Raw genomic sequence first — 6665 nt, 5'->3', positions numbered from 1 at the left:
ATATAGAATAATAGGTAGTTTCGTTTTTAATACTGACTATATCATGTGGAATATCTAGACGAGCCAATTAGGGCGAGTTAAGATATTCCACATGTTATCATGAGTCCGTATCAAAAACGAAACTACCTATTATTCTGATTATCGGTAATTATGTCGTCACACAATGTATTGCCTAATATTTTCAGTGATACAGCCAGTACAGTACGTTGATACTCGAAAATATAAGGCAGTAAGATCAAAGGGAAAATATACGAATTACCAATAAACTAGTATATTGTTCTGTTTTATCACTCTCTTTGTATAATCGGTAAATTCGTTATTCATTTCCAGGAGGTTGATTTCTGTCTATCATTAAAAGATTTCAGATGCAAATTCACCATCATCTTGACCAGTCCGTTTTTCTTTAATTTGACGTTATTCTGATTTAATGACATTTGAGTGTTATTGACTAAATCTTCACATTCATTATCAATAAATATTATAAAACCGATCACTTGTTTGTTCCATCCTTCTAACGACGTATTGAGACCAGTCCGACACCATCGTGATAAGTCCGTCATGTCTGTTCCTTTCAGCCAACATAATAGAAGAATGAATGACAGATTTCGTTTGCCGTAAAATGTAGTTATTCTCAAATCGCCACGCACTGGCAACGGAGTTTGAGATCGTTTTCCTACAGCTAGAAAAAATATTGCATGCTTTCAAAACAACATCTGATACACAAATTTAATATACTTTTAGATATTTGGATAATATTTTGGCTCTCAATAATGACGACTTCAGTATGTATACTAAAGAAATTTATCCTGTTGAACTTACTTTAAATAAAGCTTATACTGACTAACAATGACCACTGCCCGTTCCTCGATCTTGATATCTATATCATTAACGGAAAGCTTAATACTAAAATTTATGATAAAAGAGATGATTTTTCATTTCCTATCGCTAATTATCAATTTTTTAGATGGTGACGTTACCTTGTCACCATCTTACGGTGTTTATATATCTCAACTTGTACGATTCGCTCGTGTTTGTAACAATGTTTTAGATTTTAACGAGAGAAATTTATGTATTACTGAAAAATAATTTCACCAGGGTTTTCGATATCACAAACTAGTCAAAACATTTACTAAATTTTATCATCGGTATAAGGACATCATTCGTAAATATAGCTCAACATGCAGACTTCTTATACGTTCAGGTATTTCACATCCAATATTTTATGGAAATATTCTTTATAAGGCACAACAATGTTAGTATTCACCTCAGAAGCTAACAAAACCTTTAAATAGACCTATTAAGAAGGAATATAGTTACGATACTGTTGTCAGGTCATGAAAGATTGCATATTTTGGCGTTAATATTGCGTCACTTATAGGGTCTTTGCATCGGAACTTAACACATTTATTTGAAAAACTAGTTGTTGGCATGACACGGGTTATGTTCTTCTCATAAATGTTATGATGGTATGATACTAAAACCCCTCACGGGGAGGATTGTGGGTGATTTTTGTCGAGCCTTCGACTTTAGTCATTCCGTCGTCGTCGGTGTCGTCGGCGGCGTCAACAAATATTCACTCTGTGGTTAAAGTTTTTGAAATTTTAATAACTTTCTTAAACTATACTGGATTTCTAACAAACTTGGACAGAGGCTTGTTTATGATCATATGATAGTATCCAGAAGTAATTTTTGTAAAAATAAAATTCCATTTTTTCCGTATTTTACTTATAAATAGACTTAGTTTTTTCTGCGGGGAAACATAACATTCACTCTGTGGTTAAAGTTTTTAGAATTTTAATAACTTTCTTAAACTATCCTGGGTTTGTACTAAACTTGGACAGAAGCTTGTTTATAATCATAAGATAGTATCCAGAAGTAAATTTTGTAAAAATATAAATCCATTATTTCCGTATTTTACTTTTAAATGGACTTAGTTTTTCTGCGGGAAAACATTACATTCACTCTGTGGTTAAAGTTTTTAAAATTTTAATAACTTTCTTAAACTATCTAGGGTGTGTACCAAACTTGGACAGAAGCTTATTTATGATCATAAAATATTATCCAGAAGTAAATTTTGTAAAAAGATAACTTCATTTTTTCTGTATTTTATTTTTAAATGGACTTCGATTTTTTTAAGTTAACATTACATACAGTTTGCAGTTAAAGTTTTCAAAACATTCATTAGATTTATAAACTATCCAAGATTTTTACCAAACTTAGACAGAAGCTTCTTACAATCATAAGATGATATCAAGAGGAACATTTTTATTGATTTTTTTCGTTATTTTTGTTGAGCCCGCGATTTACAGCAAAAGTAGTCGAGACACTGGGTTCCGTGGAACCCTTACAAATTTTTATATGATGAAGACATAATTTTTCAATCAGTTTATTTAAAGTCTGGAGCTGGCATGTCAGTTAAATGCTAGTAGTCTGATGTTTAATATTTATGTATTATTGTCATTTTGTTTATGTTTAAATCTTCTGTCATCAGACTCGGACTTCTTTTGAACTGAATTTTAATGTGCGTATTACTTTTCTGCATTTGCTAGAGGTATAGGGGGAGGGTTGAGATTTCACAAACATATTTTAACCCCGTCGCATTATTGCGCCTGTCCCAAGTCAGGAGCCTCTATTTATTAGTTTATTGTCACAGAACTTATATATATTTGTTTAGGGGCCAGCTGAAGGACGCCTCCGGGTACGGGAATTTCTCGTTGCATTGAAGACCTGTTGGCGACCTTCTGCTGTTCTCTGCTCTATGGTCGGGTTGTTGTCTCTTTGGCACATTCCCCATTTCCGTTCTCAATTTTATTTGCTTTGAACGTTGTTACTCACAACATATTGTCTTGTTCCAAATGAAACCACTTCCAGTCCACTTTAAGCCGAGGTACTTAATATATGATCAGCGTATCCAATGAGGGCATTGGAGCATGAACATGTTTTATTACTACGGCCTATTGAAGGGTTTCTAAAATGAACAACCTGCTTTTCGTTCATTACATCAAGATGTTACTACGTCTAACATTCGATGGAATTTCGATTTATCGGGTGCAAAATATTATTTGAAAAGCTTTCGACGAGGCATGAAGACAACGGACGCCAGAAATGATAAAAGCTCACATGGCCTTTTGGGTCCCTAAGCCTTTAAAAAGTGAGGTAAAAGAAAACTCACATATGCTATTATAGGCAAACATCAGATCATAAGGCATCTGTTAGTAATGAAGTCGCCTTATATTCTATGATATATAAAAACAATTCAAGTCATTGCCGCTAGATAAGCATCCTTAATCTGCGATATCTAATGCAGGCAAAACATAATTTGTACATTTATTTATCATCTTTTGTGTTTACGTTTGAAACTTATCCTGTCGATGTTTCATTTCATAAATAAGACCTTATTCCTTGGTTAGCACTTCATACACCTCCTTAATTAAACTAGACGCACAATAGACTAAATTACTTACCTTGTAAAGTTATGCAATTTCCATGTTTATTATTACCTTTATTGCAATTAGTTATTTTAGGTTACTTGTAAATATTGTAAAGGGGTATATTCTTGCAGTCTTGTCACAAGTTCATTAACAGTAATGTTTTATCAAAAACTGTAAATAAATGTGGTATGATTACAAGTGAGATAAATTTCCACAAGAGACCAATTGACAGATATTCAACTTTCTTTTTATCTTTTGTACTCAGTGTAACAAAAATGCAAAACATAATAATGGAAGACGTCATCATTCAATTAATGAGTTCCATCATGTTGATTTATTTGAAGGTCTTGTTTTGGTGAATATTTTTCTTAAACTTCTGTTCTTTATCTATATACGTTTTTGTGATGGTAACATGGTAATTCAGGGGAAATAACTCTTGAATTTTCGATTGAATTTTCCTCGGAGTTCCATATTTTTGTGATTTTACTTTTTTTTCAAGAGCATAACCCCATAAATGTATATAGGTTCAATTAACAATTTCAGATATATGAATTTATTTTCAAATTTTATTCTTCTGGTCATTTTAATCTCTTCATTTTTCTTTTGCTATGATACATTTTAGGATCAATAATCTATGGGTTGTCCAATTTATCTGAAAAAAATCATGGCTGCAGGTCAGCTTCACCCTGTAAATTTTCACATAACATCTTCAAGGGGTATTAGTAAAAACTGATAATTACTAAATACATATAGTTTTGTTTCAGGGAAATAACTCCCATTTTTTCAGAAAGTGTTGAAGAATATAGACCTTGACCTGCTGAATGATTTAACCCCTTTGCCCTTATTGATTTCGATTTTGAGAAATAAGACAACACCTTCACTTTATTAATATGTTCTATTTAAAGCAACTTCATCAATATTTGCACACAAAAACATATATTTAAACTTAGATGAACAAGAAACATTTGATTCAGTAGTTTCAGGGAAGACTTTGTAGAACCAGAGACATATAATATGTCTCTGGTAGAACAATAGATGCTAAGTGATCACATGACCTTGTAGGTCAGGTGAGCTAAAAAGAGTGCGACACAAAATCAAAAGCTACTTTGAATTATATATATCTTTTTCTGTCATGCTCTCAACTTCAAGATAAGAGAGGTAAGAGCTATTCAGGAACAATTTAGAATTTTGATGTTTCAGGTTGAATATAAAAAGGTCTTCCATTTTGATATCAACAAGAGTGCACACACTGAAATGTCTCACCTTCTTTACTAATCATTGGTATTATGTTGATATTCCTAAATATAAAGCTTTATTACAACTGTCAAATAAAATTAACATTAACCAAGAAAACTAAACATCCTCCAAAAAACCATAAAAATGAGGTCAGGGTCAGATGAACCATGCCAGGCAGGCATGTATAGCTAACAATTCTTCCATACAAAAATAAAGTTGACCTATTGCTTATAGTTTAAGAAAAACAGACCAAAATACAAAAACTTAACACTGAGCAATGAGAAGTGAAAATGAGGTCAAGGTCAAATGAAACCTGCACAACTGACATATAGATCATAAAATATTTCCATACACCAAATACAGTTGACCTATTGCATCTAGTATTAAAACTAGAGGCTCTAAAGAGCCGGTGTCGCTCACCTTGGTCTATGTGCATATTAAACAATAGACACAGATAAATTCATGACAAAATTGTGTTTTGGTGATGGTGATGTGTTTTTAGATCTTTATTTACTGAACATTCTTTTGCTACAATTATCTATAATGAACTTGGCCAAATAATTAATACAGTGGAAAGTATTTTCTGAAAATTTACAAAAATTTATGAAAATTATTAAAAATTGACTATAAAGGGCAATAACTCCTAAAGGGGGAAAACTGACTATTTTGTTCATGCTGATTAATTTGTAGATCTTACTTTGCTGAACATTATTGCTGTTTACAGTTTATCTCTATCTAAAATAATATTCAAGATAATAACCAAAATCTGCAAGATTTCCTTAAAATAACTAATTCGGGGGAAGCAACCCAACAACCAGTTGTCCGATTTGTCTGAAAATTTATGGGCCGATAGAGCTTGACCTAATAAACAAGTCAATCCCTTTATCAGAATTGCTCTAAATGCTTTGGTTTCAGAGTTATAAGCCAACATCTACATTTTACCCCTATGTTCTATTTTTAGCCATGGCGGCCGTCTTGGTTGGTTGGAAGGGTCACGCCACAAAATTTTAAACTTAAATACCCCAATGATGATTGTGGCCAAGTTTGGTTAAATTTGGCCCAGTAGTTTCAGAGGAGAAGATTTTTGTAAAAGTTTACAGATGACAGAAGCAGGACGCTGGACGACGGACGCCAAGTGATGAGAAAAGCTCACTTGACCTTTAAGGTCAGGTGAGCTAAAAAAAGACCAAAACACAAAAAATTCACTTTAACCACCGAACCATGAAGATGAGGTCAAGGTCAGATGACACCTGCCAGCTAGAGATGTGCACCTTACAATCATTCCATACACCAAATATAGTAGACCTATTGCATACAGTATAAGAAAAACAGACCAAAACACAAAATCTGAACTATAAACACTGAACCATGAAAATAAGGTTAAGGTCAGATACACCTGCCAGTTGGACATGTACAACTTACAGTTCTTCCATACACTGAATATACTGCACCTATTGCTTATAGCATCTGAGATATGGACTTGACCACCAAAACCTAACCTTGTTCACTTATCCATGAAATGTGGTTGAGGTGAAGTGAAAACTGTCTGACAGGTATGAGAACCTTGCAAGGTACACACATAGCAAATATAGTTATCCTATTACTTATAATAAGAGAGATTTTAACATTACAAAAAATCTTAACTTTTTTTCAAGTAGTCACTGAACCATGAAAATAAGGTCAAGGACATTGGACATTTGACTGATGAAAACTTGGTAATATGAGGCATCCATATACAAAGTATGAAGCATCCAGGTCTTCCACTCTCTAAAATATAAAGCTTTTAAGAAGTGAGCTATCCCTACATTGTATGTCGAGCTTTCTGCGACAAAGGTTGCAGGCTGGAGAAAGATGGGAATGAAACAAATGATGAAACCGGTATCATCTTCTTTCCTGTGGGTGAGTCTATTTTGTTTCTTGACAGGGATGGGAAATTCTAATTTCATAGGACTTGTTTGCAAACTTTGTTTTTGTGCTGAAGATCATTATTTGCCATGA

This window comes from Mytilus trossulus, chromosome 14, assembly GCF_036588685.1.
Source record: "Mytilus trossulus isolate FHL-02 chromosome 14, PNRI_Mtr1.1.1.hap1, whole genome shotgun sequence".
Taxonomy (NCBI): Eukaryota; Metazoa; Mollusca; class Bivalvia; order Mytilida; family Mytilidae; genus Mytilus; species Mytilus trossulus.
Note: the sequence above shows the minus strand (reverse complement) of the source record.